Here is a 19,852-nt window from a genome sequence, read left to right as displayed (position 1 = left end):
GCGACTCTTTTTCTTCTGCATCTGCAACAACTTTACCGCATGACTGTGAGCCATATTTACACACAGTGTGACACGTCTGTCACCGAGTGACATTTACATTAACCAGGAGAGCGCATTTCCATGTTTGCCATGGATGGAGCTCCTAAATCCAAACCGCTCCGAAAAAGGAAATGACTGACATCCCAATTTCGCTGGTGAGTGTAATTGCATACACGTTAACTTCGAAGTTGGTTCCGGATAAAAAAATATCGTCCTAAGGGGAGAGTGGGTAAAAATGAGTTTGATACAGAAAATATTGCCATTATTTCGAATTTTGTGGTACAGTAGACGTTCGATAAATGCAACATGTGCAACTAACAGACGTCAAAGAACTGTCAGATGCATTTGGAAAACATCGCACTGCAACAAAAGTACATGCGAAAAACATCGCGTCTTTACATTTCATGTTGACGGATAGCGGTGCGACTTAGCGGACTTGCAGTTAAAAAGCTTTGCAGTTAAAGCGTTTGCATCGAGCGAATGTCTACTGTATACTAGCTTCTTGGAAAAAGATTCCACCACCTAAAACATATCGCATCATTTGCAAATGATTGATTTTTGGAGCATAAACGTCGCAAGTCAACATTAAAATTTGTCAACAAAACGAACATTTGTAATGTTCTAATCTTTGAAACAGCTCCCTTTGCACTATTCAAAGCTAGCCTGACAGAGTTAAACTTATTCATCTTATACTGATTTCCCTTACATATCCACCTGTCAATTTGCATCCACTCAAATTGACAACAAATCGAAAACAAACTTTCGAACTCGTGCACTTGGCCACTGTGACTGTGTCACTGTTTTCGACACGAGCAATGTCTGGAATTCCGGACCTGCTGCGAACGATAATCCCAAAACAAAGCAAAAAACTGGTTCTGCTTCAAAGTGGTGTGAAAGTCCCCAGTCTGCCCAGCGGGAAAGAAAAATTACAATCTGTCACCTCATTTGCATTCTTTTTCTCGTTTCTCCCTCACATCCCCGAACTCCCTTCGGATAAATCCCGATTTGGGAGCCTGTCAAATCCCAAGCAGCGAAACTGAAACATTTATAACCGTGCGGGCACGGCAATTTCTCTGCGTGGCCCAAAAGTATGTACGGGGAAAAACTTGTTGGCAGTGACGAACAGCGGAATCGAAAAAAAAAGCAATTAAACAAAATTCGTATGCTAATGACAGCAAAACAAAGCAACAACGCGTCGGCTACAAATTTGACAACGACGCGGGTGGCGGAACGCCACCCCCATCCCCCAACAACGCAACGCTTGCTTCGATCCCAATCAGACGAACTAAAGCTCAATCGGCACGGCCGATTCGGACAAAAACATCATTAAGGGAACGTTCAAAAATTACGTCCAAGATTTGGGGGAGGAGGGAGTCTAGGAAAGTGTGACAGTACGTGTATAAGGTATAGGGAAATAGCGTGACAGAGGGGGGAGGGGGGGGTCTAGAATTCCCGAAAAACGATGGACGTAATAAATGAACCTTCCCTAACCGCATCACCAGGAAGAAAAGGTAAAACGCATTCCGCATTCGGAATAGATTGGGAGAAGGTTTTTTCTGCGGCGCGACGGTGTGATGATGCAGATTCATGCGACGACGACTAACAAGTCGAAATTTCCCATAACCTTTACGAGCGATGGCTTGTTCGGTGGTGGCTGAGAAAGCTACAACCATCGACATTCGTCGACATCTCCGCCCCATCATGTTGGTTGAGGTTAGATAGGCGGACATAAACAAAATACAAAACATGCCGGCGAAAGGTTGTTTTGATAGATCGTTGAACTGCTTTCGGTTTGGGGATAGTGTCGGTGCAGAGGTTCAGCTTGTACCTACTAGTATTCCGGAGTGCTACCCTACAAACTGCAGTAGTGCGGGAATTGATTGATGAGTTTAGTTCTTTTTTTTATGAACTTTCCAAAACTCTAATTAGTCGTTTCAATGAACGTAGGTAGGTAATGCGCAAAGCGAAGAGCTGAATAAGAAAATAAATGGTAAATCGGCATCAATAGGTGGTTTTGAGCAATAAGAAGGTAAGTAGAGGGCTGTAATTTTAATACTTTTGCTACTGTTTTCCAAGCCAATAAGCAATGTTTTTATTTCTAGCTAACCGATTTCCCACTGACTAGTTAGAATAAGAAATGAGACAGTGCTCTAGAAGAAGCTGGGATTCAGAGCTCAAACTTGACAATCCGTACTTTATTCTATTCATTTCCTTCCCTTCCTAGCAAACTTCTTGACTGTAAGGACTTGGCCGGCGACGTTATTTTTAGTTTTCCAAGCATCTCCTGAAGGAGTTTCCGAAATCTCTTGTGGAGGAGCTTCCCAAGCCTCTCCTGAAGGAGCTTCCCAAGCCTCTCCTGGAGGAACTTCCCAAAGCTCTCCTGGAGGAACTCTCCAAGTCTCTCCCGGAGGAACTCTCCAAGTCTCTCCCGGAGGAGCTTCCCAAGCTCTCCCGGAGGAGCTTTCCAAGCTCTCCCGGAGGAGCTTCCCAAGCTCCCCTGGGGTAGCTTACCAAGTTAACCTGTAGGAGCTTCCACCAAGCTCTTCTAGAGGAGCTTCCAAAGCTCTTACGAATAATGCATTGGGGTCATTATGACCCAGAAGTTCAAACTATGAGACTACTACAGAATGGTGGTTTTTACCAATTCAAATGACCAATGTCGTATTCGAAAGATAATTTCGTCAAGAATGTGTTGATATGGTAAAACAGTAATTCCGGGAAAATTGGCCATCGGGAATTTGATACATAGGGCACCATATCGGACATGTGAACAACATTACATTTTGCCAGTACTTGTGGAATATCTTGCGTTCTCGACCACTTAGAAGGATACTGTCTTCGGCAAAGTTTCTCAGAAGACTAAGAGCTTTCACATGGAAAACAATTTAGCTCAAGAATCAACACTGCGTGGCGCTAGTGTTTTTGGGAGCTTCCAGTCTAGTTCAAACGTCGTTTATTTCGCGTTCTGAACCGCTTCGAAGAATACGGTCTTCGGCAAAGTTGATCAGAAGACGAAGCGCTTTCGCATAGAAAACAATTAAGTTCAAGAATCACTCACTGCGTGGCGCTAGTTTTCTTGGGAGCTTCCAGTTTAGTCTTAAAGCCGTATAACTCGCGTTCTCGACCACTACAAAGGATACTGTCTTCGGCAAAGTTTCTCAGCAGACTAAGAGCTTCCACATAGAAAACCATTTAGTTCGAGAATCACTCATAACGTGTCGCTAGTGTTCCTGGGAGCCTCTAGTCTAGTTCAAACGTCGTATATCTTGCGTCGTATATCTTGCGTCGAAAATCACTCACTGCGTGGCGCTAATGATCTTGGAAGTTTCCAGTTTAGTCTAAACATCGCGGAAAATTGTCAGAATTCAACCCTCCAGAAGAATTTTCAATGCTTTTTAGTACTCTCAGGAAACAAGCACCACGTATGACGATTTTTAACTTTCGTTTGTCCTCATACCGCTCTTCTTTCTTAGTTTAAGTGTTGAAGTAATGACCACCCATAACAATGTGCCTTGAAGATCATGTAGAAATTGTCTCAAAGCAATCGACCACAAAATCATCTGAAACAAAAGTTCCTCCAGTAAATCCTTGTGTTTTCATAGACAACATGTTCACTTTGCAAGCAAATGGTCAGAGGTTCAATTCCCAGCCCGGCCACCATCAACTTTTCGTCAAACCGAAATGAATCAGTCTGTCGTTCGTCCTCTGAACAACTGCAATAACTCTCCTATGGACTGATAAACAACAGTAACAACAACATATAATAAAAAATAATAAACAATATATGGCACAGACTTATGCATTCCAAACCGTATTGAGGATATGTGTGGCAAACATAAGTGGGCTGGTTCCTTTGTGCGAATGTCGTAAAATCGATTACTAGAGAATACATTATCAATTAAAAGAATTATTTATCGATATTAGCTGTATCTATATATATAAAAATGAGTTTGTAGCCCCTTTGAGGCAACAAAACTCACGAATGGCCGAACCGATCAGCATGACCCTTGCACGTTTCGATTCGTATTCATGGTGGCTGTGTTTATATGTATAAAAAGTTACGAAAATCAACTTAAAAGTTAGAAAATTGATAAAGTACTGATTTTTATGAACTGGGAAGAAAATCAACATGATCGAAATCAAACCAATCTAGAGTGCGGTGCTTAAATTAGCTCAAAAGCTGTCACACCACCACAAGATTGGCAAGACAGAGTTTGCCGGGACAGCTAGTTTTTTATATATATATGTAATTGTTGCCAAAAACGGAAATTGGGCTGGTACCAAAATCGGAACATGCCAAAAATGGAATCCCACTGTATTTTAAATGCACGCGCCACGTAGCGGTAGAATTGCGTACTAAACAATCAACCATTTGAGAGCCATGAATCATCTGAACAACTTTCCTGAAGACACGAACTTACTAGGTGGCATTGATAATGAGATAAAATATGTAAAAATGCTCTATTTCAAATGCCCTTTAACGCCACGTTGCGGTAGAATTGCGCATTAAACTTTCCACCATTTTAGAACCATGAGTCCTCTGAACAACTTTGCTGAAGACACGAACTTTCTAGGTGGTCTGGATCACAAGATAATACATGTTAAAATGCTCTATGTTAAAAGCACACTAGCGCCCCGTTGCGGTAGAATTGCGTACAAAAAATTCTGCCAAGAGAGTCATGAGTCCACTGAACAACTTTGCTAAAGACACGAATTTTCTTGGTGGCCTGGAATATGAGATAATCATGAGGTAAAACATTGGAAAATCCACTTATTTTAATAGCACACTAGCGCCACGTGGCGGTGGAATCACGTACCAAACATTTAACCTTCTCAATACTACAGGTCTTCTGATAGAACATTTCAAGCTATAGTCCCAAGTAACCAAAAGTTCAGATAAAAGAGTATTTTATAAGCTAAGCAGCTTGTTCGAGGTCGCCTTCTAAGCATTAGCTTCTAAGCCGCTTCTTCTTCTTCTTCTTGGCGTAACGTCCTCACTGGGACAAAGCCTGCTTCTCAGCTTAGTGGTGTTCTATGAGCACTTCCACAGTTATTAGCTGAGAGCTTCCTCTGCCAATGACCATTTTGCATGTGTATATCGTGTGGCAGGCACGAAGATACTCTATGCCCAAGGAAGTCAAGGAAATTTCCTTTACGAAAAGATCGTGGACCGACCGGGAATCGAACCCGTCACCCTCAGCATGGTCATGCTGAATACCCGTGCGTTTACCGCCTCGGCTATATGGGCTATAAGCAGCTTCATTTTTAAGTAATTTTGGAACTTGAAAGTTCACATAAGCACGCTTGATAGCCTTCTAAGCAGCTTCTGACAGAACTTTGACAAAATTCATGCAGAAACAAAAATGTGTTTTCAGAATCACAACCCTGTTGGTGGGTTTGTGATTCACGTCTGGAAATTACTTCTGATATTGCGACATTTGCACCCATTTAGACTCGGCCCGAATTCATTATTATCACAGTTGAATTTCGCACACGACTTCGCAGCGGCTCACGTTCACAACTTTGCTCGAGTTCGTGAGAGGGTCATCGGCTGCACAACTGGTAAACAAATTAAGTTTGATTGTGCGAAATATCGATTGAAAATAAAAATACAGTGGATTTTCTAATTATCACAGAAGTCTAAACATTAACGAGAAACCCAATAATTATACATATATACATATATTCGCTGCTATGTAAATTTGAACTGGATCCTCCTGCGTGATAGCCTGCCGACTTACCGCTGCGCTGCTGAAGACACTTGACATCGTCAAGCTAACTTCACTACTGCACAAATGTGCAAAACTAGCTGCCGACAGAAAATCGATTCAAGTCAGACTTTACCTGCTATTCACTCAATCTCAACTGTAGTACTGTGGTAGAGCGTAGGGTTCTCACGCAGCGACTATCGGTTCGAATCCGATGGGCGGCATTTTTTTTTTTGCTGAAGTCTAGTATTCATTAGTTTGATAAATTCATATATGTCTTTTATTCGTATATGCTTAAACAGTTGTTTTCTGTAAAAGAAATAAATTTAATCTTCATTGAAACACAATGCTACTGAACTGAACTTCTATAAACTTGAAAGTTCCGACAAAGTTCCGAGAAGCATCTTAAGCAGCTTTAAAGTTCCGTGAAGTTTAAGTGAAGATGAAGTTCTGAACGGAACTTTCTGGCTGCTTAAGAAGCTAACAATGAGCCTTGCCGGAACTTGTGACCGAAGTTCCAGCAAGGCTCATCGTTAGCCTCTTAAGCAGCCAGAAAGTTCCATTTGACCCTTTATCTGAACTTCGCGGAACTTGAAAAAGCATTTTGTCATGGGAAGCGGAACTTTTGGTTACTTGAGATACTGTCCAAAGGCTCTAGGATTCATACCAACAGGAATAAAAGTTTTTTTAAGCACTAAAAGGGCTTAACTATCAGTATTTTCATATACAAGATTCACAGAATAATGTTCGTCGAAGGGATTCGTCAAGCGCTGGTTGATAGATCAAAAGAAGGCAATCTCACACAAAAAACTATGATGCAAATCAGAGTAAAATCATGTACAAAATTTGCATGACGGAACAGCAAAACCAATTCCGCGCCAAATCCGCGCGAGGGCCGAATTCCAGGGGAAAATCCGCGCCAAATCCGCGAAAATCGCGAAATCCGCGAAATTCGCGAAATCCGCGCTGTTGTAACAACCCTGGATGTATCCTCCTGAACTTTACGTGCCATCGCAGAAGCTTCTCTGCATTTTGAGCTGTCATAGTTTTTGTTGAAAAAAAAAAAAAACAACAACAAACGAGAATGGAACATTTTTCAACTAGGTTTTAAAACGAGTTTATTGGTACTCTTAATGCGGTTTGCAAAACCTCTCCGAGAGTGGTCCACTTAGCCGGAAGATGCTCTTAAAGAGGTTATGAAGATGTTTTGATTCAGTTTTATTGCAAGTTTTTTAAAACTGGTCATGAAGATCTCTTGTAGAGCCGAACAAAACTCAAAATGTTAATTGCTTGCCGCTCTTTCAATGTGATGTCTTCAACAAATCTGGAGCAACATTTGAAAAGGGCCCAAGAGGTCTTGTGTCTTTTTTCTAAAACGCTCCGTAGGGCATAACAGCAGCCCGCCCACGCAAATGAACACCGTTATCCGAAAGATCGATGTTTGCTCTATCTGATAACGGTCTTTGTTTTTGTGAATAAGCTGAGGGGGGCTCAGGGGCAACGTGTGAAGTCATTGTTTACCAATGCTTGTATGCCCTTTTCAAATGTTGCTCCAGAAATTTACTTGGGTTATCAAGTGGTGGCGAGGACATGAGTAGTTCATATTTCTACCGATACGCGGCGCTAGTTAGCATGCAAATTTTATACCTTTCAACACTCCGTATCTATGGCATAGATAGATGGTGTTCGGCAAAACTGTTTTGTAGGTCAAGGCCTTATAGATGATGATTAATGTGATTTAAAATTCCAAAACTGGGTGGCGCTAGTTGACATGTAAACCTTATATCTTATATATCTCAGGATTCTGACGATTTAGAAAGATGGTGTCTTCGGAAAAGTTGTCAAGAGCTTACGGATACCCACGAAACTGCAATGATAATATCTCCGTCAATTTTCAACCGATTTAAAAAATTGTTGGCTCATTTAACTCAGAAACTCGAAGACACTTCCTTTCTAGGTAATCAGGATCCTGAGATATGTGAGATATAAAATTTACGTGCTCACTAGTGCCGCTTAGTGGTTGAGTTTCGAATTAATCAGCAAATCATCTGTAAGTCCTTGACCTTCCAAGCAACTTTCTCGAAGACACTGCCTTTCTAAGTAATCAGGATCCTGAGATATGAAAGATATAAAATTTACTTACTCACTAGCGTCGCCTAGCGGACGTATAACGCATCAACTTTATCAGAATCAAGTAGCTCATGAAATTTACAACAACATTGCTGAAGACAGTTTTTCTCTAGACAATCAGGGTCCTCAGATATTGCAGAATGCATGGGTGTTGTACAAAGTACAACGCGCGACTGCTCGTGCTACAAAAATTGCCGCGAGTACTGAAAGGTCAAAATGATAATTTAGAATAATTTTCCCTCGAATTCTGTTTTCGTCTAGTCCACGTCTATTCTAGGCACACCCTGAATTCAATCTCCGGCACACCTTCTACGTGACACTATGGTACAAAGGACGGTCAAAAATTTGACCTTAGGTGTTTATGAGAAAAGTCGATAAAATTCTTCCAGATCAAATCAGATGTTTAAAGTTTTTTCACATTGAGATGACTGTAGCTTTAGAATAATGATCATAATACTTCAGTTAATATTTTCGTCCACCAGATCATAAATGCCATCACAGTGCAACGAAGAAATCTTTCTCTGTGGTTGTGAAATACGATGTTTCGTATGTAAACTCACGCACACATTTGCTTGGATCTACACTGAGACGAAGACAACTGTTTGTTTACATTTTACCGACAGGGAAAAGAGCAATTTATTTCAATAATGGGTAGTATTTGCTACATTCTGCATAAATTAAATTCAACTTTGAAGTGCCACAGAGCTTTTGTGGGGTGCGAATTGAAGGTCAGTTCAATAAGGGAATCTGAATTGAACGGCGATGCAGAACAATTCGGCTAGCTGCTGCTTTGGTGAGGTTGCCTTCGTCGTACGCAAAATGCAAAATGATTTCCAGTGCTAAAGAGGCTGGTTCTTGTCTACATCTTTTTCCTTCTATTTAATGAGTAATTGGCAAAGGTAAGTTGGAATAAATTTAATTATTGGCTGTTTTCCATCTGATATGACGAGAATTAGCGCATATGACTAAGTAAATTTCTACCCTACATCTTAAAGAGAAGAACTGTATTATGTTTTTAATAGTATTATAATGAAGAAATGCAATGAATACTTGAGTATTTGCTATTCATCAGAATTAGTTTACAAGCTTTTTTATGTCAATGTGTACTTGTTGTGCGAACATCGATATCAGAGAACATTGCAAGGCAGCTTCCAGCTTTATTTTCGTGCCACTGTGCAACTGTTTTGCATAAAATCACGTTCCTCTATGTAAACCTTGCATCATTAAACTTCACCGCTAAAAGGTTTGCTATCACCCTCCGTGCTGTTGAAATCCCAGTTCCACCCTTGTATTAAATTTTATGACAAAACTAAGCAAAAATCGATTCTTACCTCGTAAGCTGTTCTGCCGCTAAAACTTCGCCAACTTGTCAATAACCCGTAAGCAAATAATCCAAGCCGGCGTTGACAACAACCGCTTCCTTTCTTCAAACCGGACTCCCCGACACAAGACACACAGACAGGATTCGGTTACAAACGTAAACCACCGATCTTCTTCTGCACTGTTGTTGTTGTTGTGTATAAATTTCGTTTTTTTGTCGACTTCAACAAAACATTGCACCACAATGGCTTTCGTTGTGTTGTTCACTGAAACCGAACAGCTGCTGCTGCCCTACAGAGGAAACTTGTTCAACACTTCGACTGCTACAACTCCAGGCAGAGTAGGCTGAACGCAACGACGACGACGACGCTGCTGCTGTTATTGAAATTCAATCACAGTCGGCGACGGCCGACTCTACTTGATTCTTTTTTTTTTTACCAAGCCTACTACTGCTGCTCTTCAGTGTATTAAATGTCACGCTGTGACTGGCGCGCTCTTTACTTCGAGGTTAGGCTGCTGCAATGCAACCAACCATCAGCTGTCATAACTTTGAGCAACGTTTAATGTTTCATTCATGCAGCCAGTCGCTCTGAATTAACTGTAACCACTATACCTCACAACTGCCTCTTCACGGTTGCGCTGCCATTGGGCAAGAAGACGTCGTCGTTCGTTGTTGTTGTAGTTGGCTGAGAAATCTCGCTGCTGCTAACGGGAACCAAAAACCATTCGCTGTGGTCTAGTTTTGGGTTTCCGTACCACACCCCAGCAAACCACCCGGTTGTATTTACCGTATAGTTGGATCCCTAAAATGCGGTCAGTTTCACTTGCCGCTATACGCTCACGAAATAGTTTCAATCATATCTTCGCATCGCTTCGATCGCTGCTGCAAGTTGGGAAATCCCACCGTTTACTCACTGAATCATTCTCGGAACGGCGCGAGCTAGTGCTGCATATATCAATCAAGCAATTAATATTCAAAACGAAATGCCCAATCCATCCGGTATTTAACTGCACTACTCCCTCGAGGCGAGGTAATCTCGCCAAGCGCGCGCGTATTGTACATACATCCAAGAAGGTCACGAACAATCACTCTCGTACACCGCAAACGACGCGACGTCGACGTCCACAATCTACCTCGTCGCCACAGCCGTCGTCACATCAACCACTTTTGTTTTCTTCAAGTTGTGCGGCACTTCACCTTCAACGGTGCTTCTCTTCGCTTTTGCAAGGCAATTTCTAGTGTAAATCCTTTTTTTTCGACTCCGTAGTAAAAGATGCAAATGAGCCTCCCCCGTGCGCCCTACAATCCGCGCGACTAGACACGATGCCTATTGTTGTAACGATGACAACCCCGAAAACGCGATTCACACGCGCGCGATACAAACAATAACCACTTGACAACGATACACTAGCGAGCGATACACGCGGACCGACGTCAGCACTGGTTCAAATCTCGCAATGTACTGAACCGGATCAGATCGGAGGGTGCCTTGCTTCGCTGCTTGCTTGGCTTGCTAGAGCTTCTACCTTCTCCGGTAGACTAGTGGAAACAGACTCGCGTAGCGTCGTCGTTTGGGATTGCCTCGAATAGTGGGAAAAGCCCTCGGTCTCGGTTTCGTCGGTTGCCGTTTACCTACCCACCCAGTTCGCTCTATGTGCATTGTGCACCGACGGTACAGAAAGCCGCCCGCCGGGATGGGAGTTTGTTTTGATTTGATGCGCTCTCTCGGAGAGCGTTTACGACTCTCTGTTTATTGAGAAATGAGAATGAGAGTGAGAAATTCGATCGCGAGAGCTGATAGCGGGGTGTTCAAACAGAACAATTTGGTGGGCCGACTGTCGTTCAACAAGAAGCATTGATAGGTAGGGTATCGCGCCACTTGGGCGGTGGCTTCTATATTCGTCTGTTTTCCACTATAACTCAGTCAATTTTGAACCAATTGACTTGAAATGTTGTACACGGGTAGATACTATACCTATCTCACCACATTCCAAAAGTTGTGGCAATTGGTTCAAATTTGATTGAGTTATAGTGGAAAACAGACGAATATAGAAGCCACCGCCCAAGTGGCGCGATTCCCTACATAGATCTTGGAAAGTTAGCCGATTGTAATCGTGGGTTTTTCTATATTCTAATCGAAAGAGCTAATTTTTCTGAGTATAATGTTTATTACGTTCCAAAAGCTTTGTTTTGATGGTTGAATAAACAAAACAGTTTTGATTTCCGTGGATAGAATGACAGTTCAATCGATAAAATGACAGTTCGATCCCAACAAAAAAAATTCTCCATTAAACTTGAAGTGCATTTATAGTTCCCGGACTTCATAGAAGATGAAATTTAGGATTTCGACCATTTTTGGGCAGAGATTTTGATTATTAAATAATCCGGATACTCGCGAAGAATCCAAATTGGGGTTTTAATAAATAAATTATAGAATAAAAAATAAAGTATCATGAACAGTAAGCAGGTCTGGTATCAAGTTACTTTCTACTGAATCATGCCCTGAGTTCGAAAATGTGAAGGAAAAAAAAATACAGTAGAGTGGATTTTTTTATCGTCTTTTCATACAAGGCTGTCGATTTGAAATCGATTTTTGTTCTATTTTTAATCAAAGTTGCTCCCTCCATACATTTCTATTTCCGTAACCAATGCTCCGATTGAGCTGATTTTTTTACTGCAACTGGCTAACATCCAATAATGTATCAAATGTACGTTGAGAAAGAATTTTTTAATCGTTTTTTTCTTACCGAGAAAAAAAAACAAATCTTCATAATTTTTTGGATATTTTGCTCAAATTTAAGGAGATTGGAAATTAGCAATACATATCTCGAATTCCACTAATTTGATGCAAAAATTGTGTTGAGATGATCGAAACATATTGTATTCAGCTTTCTATCATATATATATAAAAGCCCAGCGTTGTCTGTCTGTCTTTCCGTAACGCTTTGAAATGTTTCGTTGAAATGTTTCACCATAGTTGTATTAAATTTCTAAAAAATACGGGAATTTTTTGGATAATTTTTGACTTTCCAGAAATAAAAAGAAGAACCTTCTGGAATGTTCTGAAACATCAATGTTCTAAAAATTTCAAGAACTTTCTGGAAATTGCTGAAAGTTCCAGAAAAAAAGAAAAAGCACGTTTCAGAATGTTCTGGAGTATCAAAGCCTGCTACTCAGCTATGAGCTCTTCCCCAGTTATCAACTGAGAACTTAAAAGACACGGACATCGTCTTCAGCTAGAGGCTGTACAGACTGAACGAAACTTAACACTAGACAACGGACACGACACATATTACCAGCACCAGTCGATACGAGGAAGAAACCTTTCTTGTGAAAAGTTTCATCACTCGGAGCGGGAATCGAACCCTCACCCCATGGCACGGTACGTTTATACGCTTGGTGACGCTAACCGCACGACCACGAGGCTCCACAACTTCCTTTTCCAATGACCACTTCTAAGTTAAACTTTTCAGAAAAGAACCTTCTAGAATGTTCTCAACATTATAAAACTTTAGAAAATTTAGAAAACTTCATGGAAGTTTGGGAACAGGCAAAAAAGCAAAAAAAAAAAGTCTTCTCGAATGTTCTGGAACATAAAAATCTATAAAATTACCAGAAACTTCCTGGAAAGTAGAAAAATCATCTGGGATAATCTGTATTATGACACTTTCTCAAATACGGAAAACTTTCTGTAAGCCACTAAACATTTTAAAAAGAGAAAGGAGAAGAACCCTCTGGTATGTTCTATAACCCTTTTTTTAAATCTCGAGAACTATCTGGAAGGTTATAATCGTCCAAGAAAGAATAAAGGACCCTTTGGGATGTTTGAGTACTTCAAATTAAATAAAATTTCGAGCACTTTCTGGAGATTACTGAATGTTCAAAAAAGAAGAATAACAATCTACGGGTATGTATCAAAATACTAAAGATTTCAAGAACTTTCGAGAAGTTACTGGACGTTCCAAAAACAAGAAAAAAAGAAAAAAAAACCTTCAAGAATGTTCTGAAACAACCCAATTTCCAGATAGAAGCAGCAGAAAGAATAAGAAAACGAATCTTCTGGTATTTTATGGAACATATTTTTCAATGCCGAGAATATTCGTGGAGTTGGTGAGCGTTCATGATAAAAAAAATCTGGAACATCAAAATTCATTAAATTTCGAAAACTTTCGTGAGATTAGCAAACGTCAAGAGAGAAGCATTCTGGAGAGAAATTCTGGAATGTTCTCAAGAACTTTACAGAAATAACTGAACATGTTTGAAATCACTGTAACTCTCATTTCTACTATATAAAGGCGTACGACCAGTAGATTCGGCAGTATTTTGTGAATCGAAAGACGTTTATGTGAACAAGTGTTGCAGTGATGAAGGGTAACTGGAATCTATATATATATAAAAATGCAGTGGCATACGTGGGACCGCGCATAACTTGCGAACGGAAGGTCCAATCACGTCCAATATTGGTCGTCTTAGTTTTTTTTTCTGTTAGTTTTCACCCAAGGAAGGTTTATGAGGCATAAAACATGAAAAAATTGATAATTTTTGAAAATCGATTTTCCATACATTTTGATCTGGGACTTGGTCTAGGATAGAAACTTGAAACGTCAAAAAACGTAGTAAGCAAGACAAAGTTTGCCGGGTACAGATAGTTTTAAAAATAATCTTTTCCTAGCTAACGTGGCTAGCCACGTCGGGTCAGCTAGTTTATGCAAAAAGATTGAAAATTTGTTGACTTCAACGCCAAATATTTGAATTTTAGTAAAATCCATATTTTTCAAACTGTTGAGCTCGATTTTCAGGAAAAACTCAAAAACTTTTTTGAAGCACGATCTTGATATCTGAACAAAGTTATGCATAAAAAAATTTCGTTGATAGAAGTTCATGACTTTCGTTTTTTTTTTTTTTGTAAACTAGTGTTATTTGTGATGGTTGAAACTACGCAATTCTCTGTGGAATTGCTAACGAAAACCCTGAAAGGGCTTCTTATAAATTTTGAACTTCTTATAAATTTTTTTGGTTTGAATCAAAAAAAAAAAAATAATAAGGAGTGCCCGAAATCTTTTCCAATGAATATTTTGGTTGTATTTTCAAAGAGAATTATCACTGATATTCTGAAAAAAATCTTGGTAGCATACGCTGCGAAACGTGAGGAAGATTTTCAAGTAAAAAATGTTGAATTTCCAGTCAATTGACTTGGATTTTTTTTGTGGAATTTCTCGGAAAGTTCCTAAACGAATATATTTTGCAACTCCTGAAATATTACCTTATCCTGCATTATTTGATCATTTTTTTTTAATCTGTATTATCGAGATTTTTAGCCCTAGGCTAGTTCATCTCGAGACTCACGCTTTACTTCCCTTTCGAAGGAAGAACTCACATTTTTTTGTGAGTTTGACGGGAGTGGGATTCGGGCCCTCGGTGTGATAGTTGTGCGGGTCATCGGAACCGTTTTTTCAGATCAAAGCTTTTTTGGTTCCGTTTCGGGTCCTGAGTATCTGTGCAAAATTTGAGCGCGATCGGTTGCGTCTACACTTTGCGCATTACAATTGAAATTTGTATGGGATTTTGTATGAGAAAACATACATTTTTGCATTTTTGTCATAAGTTGAAAAAGATTGTCTGAAACTTTTTAACCGATACTATTAAATGATAGCTTAGGATGTTCTGAAAAACTTTGTTGAAGACCGCAAAGCAATCCGATGCTTGTGAATATAGTTATAACCAACGAATCACATGCATGTGTTTATGTTTTAATATGTAAAGGAATAACAATAGCAACACAATCATGCTGTTTCGGCAAGCAATGCCAACGCTATAACTTTTTCAAAAGCATCAGATCAGTTCGCGGTCTTCGACAAAGTTTTTCAAGGCACCCTAGGCTATGTTTTCACTTTATCGGTTACATGGTTTTAGAAAAATTCAAGCTTGTCATGAGAGAAATGCAAAAAAGTGTGTTTTCTCATGTAAAATCCCATGCAAACTTCAAACGCGATGCGAAAAACGTAGACATAACCGATCGTGCCCAAATTTTGCACACTTATTTGGGTCCTGAAATGGGATCAAAAAAGCTTTGATCTGATGGGATACCATTGATTTTTTTTTCATTTTTCCATATAAACGATGACCCACTCTAGTATACATACATAACAATGTATGGACGAAATGTTCGTAATACATAGAGGTGAAAGTTAATCAAATTAGTAACGTAAAATACAGTACGGACCCGATTTTGTCAGCCCCATTTTGCGACAAACTTTTTGCTCTCATTATCTAACGGTCAAAAATTAACCAATTCATTTAAGATTATCATCATACTACTGCTGGAAGGTAGAACATAGAGGGGTAAAAAGCATGAATATTTGTTTAGATTTTTGAGGGGAACAGAAAATGTGTTCCGGAAAGGGCCTGACAAAATCGGGTCACTTTTGTATTGTAAAATTACATTACTTACAGATGTAAAGTCGAAAAAATGTTGTGGTTTTTCGTGATTTTTGAACGAAAATTGTTGAATAAAGGGCTGTTTGTAGTTCAGAAGGAATTACTCGGCCTATCTTGATGCATGGGAAATTCCTTGCCTGAATCTCTTAAGAAACCGCTTTTTCTTCGAGTTGCGAAGAAATGACAGTTCAAATGACAGTGACCATTGAAAGTTTCTGCCAGGAATCGCTCAAGAAGTTTTTTGAGCGATTCCTTTCGATCTCGAAACTGGGCTTAACTATGAAATACATAATTTAAACACCGTAGTGTCTTCGGCAACGTTTTAGAGTATTGTTCTAACTATATTCTAACGGTATTTTCGGCACCTTTTCGGTGCAATTTTGTGGATAGCGAAACGATTTTCTTTGAAAATACATTAAAAGGCACAAAATGGATTTGATACTCCTTTAACCCTTTTTTGGCGACAGGCTACCCGGGTACCCAACGTCCATTTAAAAAGCACGGTGTAGAAAAAAGCAAAAATTTTGTCGGACAAATAACGGTTAAGTATTCAAAAATTTTGCTCATTTTTGGATTAAAGATTTGATTTTGTATGTGGAATGAGAATTTGATGTGTCACTGAGAATTGCAGATAAAACGTTTCAAAGTGATTGGGTCTACTGTAGATGTATCTTCTGGGATTCTCACAGGAGTTTTTTTTTCGGAACTGATCAATGACTTTTATCTCGGACTTCTATAACGAGGTTCTGCTGGATTCTGCAAGTTATTTTCCAACTTAACCAAATTTCGAAACCATACCAGATTCTGCCCTACAACTCCATTAGAAACTAATTTTAATTTAAAAAATGTTCACTGAAGAATTTATTGATTTTATTTTTTATCATATTTACCTATTTGGGTTTCTTCTAATCGCTCGCAAACCACTCTATCTTGCGTTAGGAGCTTCAACTACTTCTTAAGCTGCGAGTGACGGAAAGCTTGACATAGAATGAAATCGCGGAAGTTACTTACCTTACCTTACCCAGACTAGAGCCTGAGTGTCTTCTGCTGTACGTAGGAGTCGTCCCCAGCATTCTTGGTCCATGACTGTGTGTGTCCAGTTCCGCACTCTGCGAAGTGTCCGCAGATCGTCCTCCACTTGGTCGACCCACCTAGCTCGCTGCGCACCATGCGGATGACTCTCAAGAACCGTTTCAGTCGGGTTGCTATTCGACATCACGATGACGTGACCCGCCGATCGTAGCCTCCTGATTTACGCGGAGTGGACGATGGTTGATGCTCTCAGCAGCTGATGCAGCTCGTGGTTCATTCGCCAGTTCCAAGTCCCGTCTTCCATCTGCACTCCGCCGTAGATGGTGCGCAACTCCTTCCGTTCGAAAATTCCAAGGGCGCGTTGGTCCTCTGCACGTAAGGTCTATGTTTCGTGCCCATAGAGGACGACCGGTCTAATCAGTGTTTTGTAGATTCTTTATTCGACTTTATTCGATCGTAGAGTTCTGCGGAGTCCAAAGTAAGAACGATTTCCTGCCACAATGCGCCTCTGAATTTCTCTGCTGGTATCGTTGTCGGCGGTCACCAGTGAGCCCAAGTACACGAATTCTTCTACCGCCTCGATTTCATCACCGTCGATATAAATTCGGGGTGGCGGGCGCGCTGATTCCTCCCTGGAGCCCTTTGCCATCATGTACTTTGTCTTCGACACATTAATGACTAATCCGATTCGCCTGGCTTCACTCTTTAGTCGGATGTACGTTTCCGCCATCGTCTCAAATTTACGAGCAATAATATCAATATCATCAGCGAATCCAAGCAGCTGAACGGACTTCGTGAAAATTGTTCCACTCGTGTTTATCCCCGCTCTTCTAATTACACCCTCTAAAGCAGTGTTGAACAGCAAGCACGAAAGACCATCACCTTGCCGTAACCCTCTGCGAGATTCGAAAGGACACGAGAGTGTCCCTGATACTCGAACTACGCACATCACTCGATCCATCGTCGCCTTGATCAATCGTATCAGTTTTTTTTCGGGAATCTGTATTCGTGCATAATCTGCCATAGCTGTTCTCGATCGATTGTATCATACGTCGATTTGAAATCGATGAACAAGTGGTGTGTGGGCACGTTGTATTCGTGACATTTCTGCAACACCTGGTCCGTTGTAGCGCGATCAACCATGAATCCAGCCTGATATTGTCTCACGAACTCTCTTGCAATCAGTGATGGACGGCGGCATATAATTTGAGAGAGAATCTTGTAGGCAACGCTCAGTAGTGTGATCGCGCGATAGTTCCCGCATCCAACTTGTCGCCCTTTTTGTAGATGGGACACACGATACCCTCCATCCATTCATCCGGTAAGTAAGCATTCCTGCTTACTCTCACAGAAAAATTTGACGCTGGTTGAGCCGCACCTCCTTGGTGAACAGACGCTCGAGTCGTACCTCTTCAATCTAGCTGAAGTTAGAAGGACAACAGTCCCCCCAGGCTGCACTACCAGCTAAGCACACAACTCTTACCTGGCGGTCTTTGTCATTTCTTGACCCGTGCAAGCATTATCGTAGGAACTTGTGAGGATCAGAGCTATGTTGAACGCTCTCCTTATCGATTCACCGTTTTACTGCCTAAACTACTACACGGTTACAGAAGTTACACAGATTTGTGTACTACTAGATCAGCCTCACCGCTGTGTCAAATGTACACAGATACTTTTCCGGCTCCAGCGCTGGCATGAAAACAAAATTAACAATTATTTTTGCATTGATCGATTCCTGATAATGCATGTCATCGTTCAGAGAAAATTAGTTATGAACTTTGCTCCCATACCCGCGCTAGAACCAGAAAAGTGACTGTGTACATTTGACACAGGGGTGGAGGCTGATCTAGTAGTATACAAATCTGTGTACATTGTACACAAGCCTGTGTACATTGTACACAAGCCTGTGTTGTTTCGTTTTAGGGTGTAGACTCATTTCTAGCCATTTTAGACACCCCTCCCATTTCCCCTCGTAGACTTTAGTTCATACAAAATTTTCGAAAGTTAGAGGGATTGAAGCCTTAAATTATACAGTTTCAATAAGTTATATTAGTTTATATTAAACTTTCATACCTAGATATTCTATAATTCAGATCAGCATCAAAACCACACTAAATCATTTGGAAAGGTTGACAGGATATCCCTACTACATCGGAACATCTTTCTTACTCTCATTATTATTCGCTCTCAAAAGAGCGCAGGTTCTGACACCGGACACCGCGTCTCTCCATCATTCTATCGCTCTCACAAGCACCTCGACATCTCTCTCAAATCTTCCGAGCAAAACTTCGCGCGTGTACGGGAGGATGCAAATATCATCTCCCTATCGCTTCGCTGGTGCAGTTGGCCAACCATACGAAAGCTGCATGTCTCGTCATCACACTCAGATGTAGGTACCTATTTACATTCATAAACACTTCTACTGGTTCCATGAGCTGTCGCGTTCTCAACGTTCTCGCGGGGAGAAGCCGATATTACAATGTACTTGTTATGATGATTCCAAGAAGACCCGTGTCGTGCTGTTGGGTCGGAGGGATTTTTTCTCTACATTTTACCGTGGCAATTTGCGCTTGTCGCGCTTATTTGCTTGGTAGAACGGTAGGTAGGTAGCCGATGTAAGCACATGCTTGTTTGTCCTCTTCGGGGAAACTTGGCACGTTACGCGCGGCAAAAAAATGGGGATCCTGTGCGCTACGGTGCGGTGGCGTGTACCTGTGGAGAGCTGGCATAGAGAGGAACGAAGCAACAGCCGTGGAACAGATTGCAATACGATTCTATCAGCTGCTGGCTGGGCGCAAGTGTGATAAGGATAGGTATTCACATGTAATAATGCTAATGTAAAACTTGTCGAGCTTGTTAAGGTGTCTTATTAATATGGGTACGTCTTGTGACGGAAAAGGTGACAGCAAGCAGTCAGACGACATGCGTATTTACGCGATAAATGTAATTAGGTTTTCATGCAGAATTGGTTTAGACGAATTGCTTTTGGTGCACTTTGAAGTTCGTTTTTAGAAGAGAATATTAAACAGAATGTCCTGCAATCCAAAAAAGGATTCCCAGGGGAACATCCTGAGACAGAATTCCTAGGCGTGAGACAGGATTCCCAGAGAAAATCCTGAAACAGGATTCCCAGAAAGAATCCTGAGACAGGATTCCCAGAAAGAATCCTGATACAGGATTCCCG

At 40.8% G+C, this 19,852-nt stretch overlaps 1 protein-coding gene across 7 annotated transcripts in view; it reads right to left on the bottom strand.

The window, feature by feature from the left end:
* Positions 1-19,852, bottom strand: part of LOC109402620 (protein toll) — a 393,806-nt gene that overhangs the window by 183,028 nt on the left and 190,926 nt on the right. Inside the window, exons 1-2 of one of the 7 annotated variants that reach the window (XM_062844417.1) lie at positions 9,811-10,909; positions 9,209-9,488 (exon numbers count right to left, since the gene is read on the bottom strand). The exons of 5 other annotated variants lie outside the window; for them this stretch is intronic. The gene's annotated coding sequence lies outside the window, so the exon portion shown is untranslated. Of the gene's footprint in view, positions 1-9,208; positions 9,489-9,810; positions 10,910-19,852 lie in introns of those variants that run through there. One more of the 7 variants, XM_062844418.1, reaches the window with a different exon arrangement.

This window comes from Aedes albopictus, chromosome 1, assembly GCF_035046485.1.
Source record: "Aedes albopictus strain Foshan chromosome 1, AalbF5, whole genome shotgun sequence".
In the NCBI taxonomy this organism is placed as follows: Eukaryota; Metazoa; Arthropoda; class Insecta; order Diptera; family Culicidae; genus Aedes; species Aedes albopictus.
This window is presented reverse-complemented; position numbering and strand designations above follow the sequence as displayed.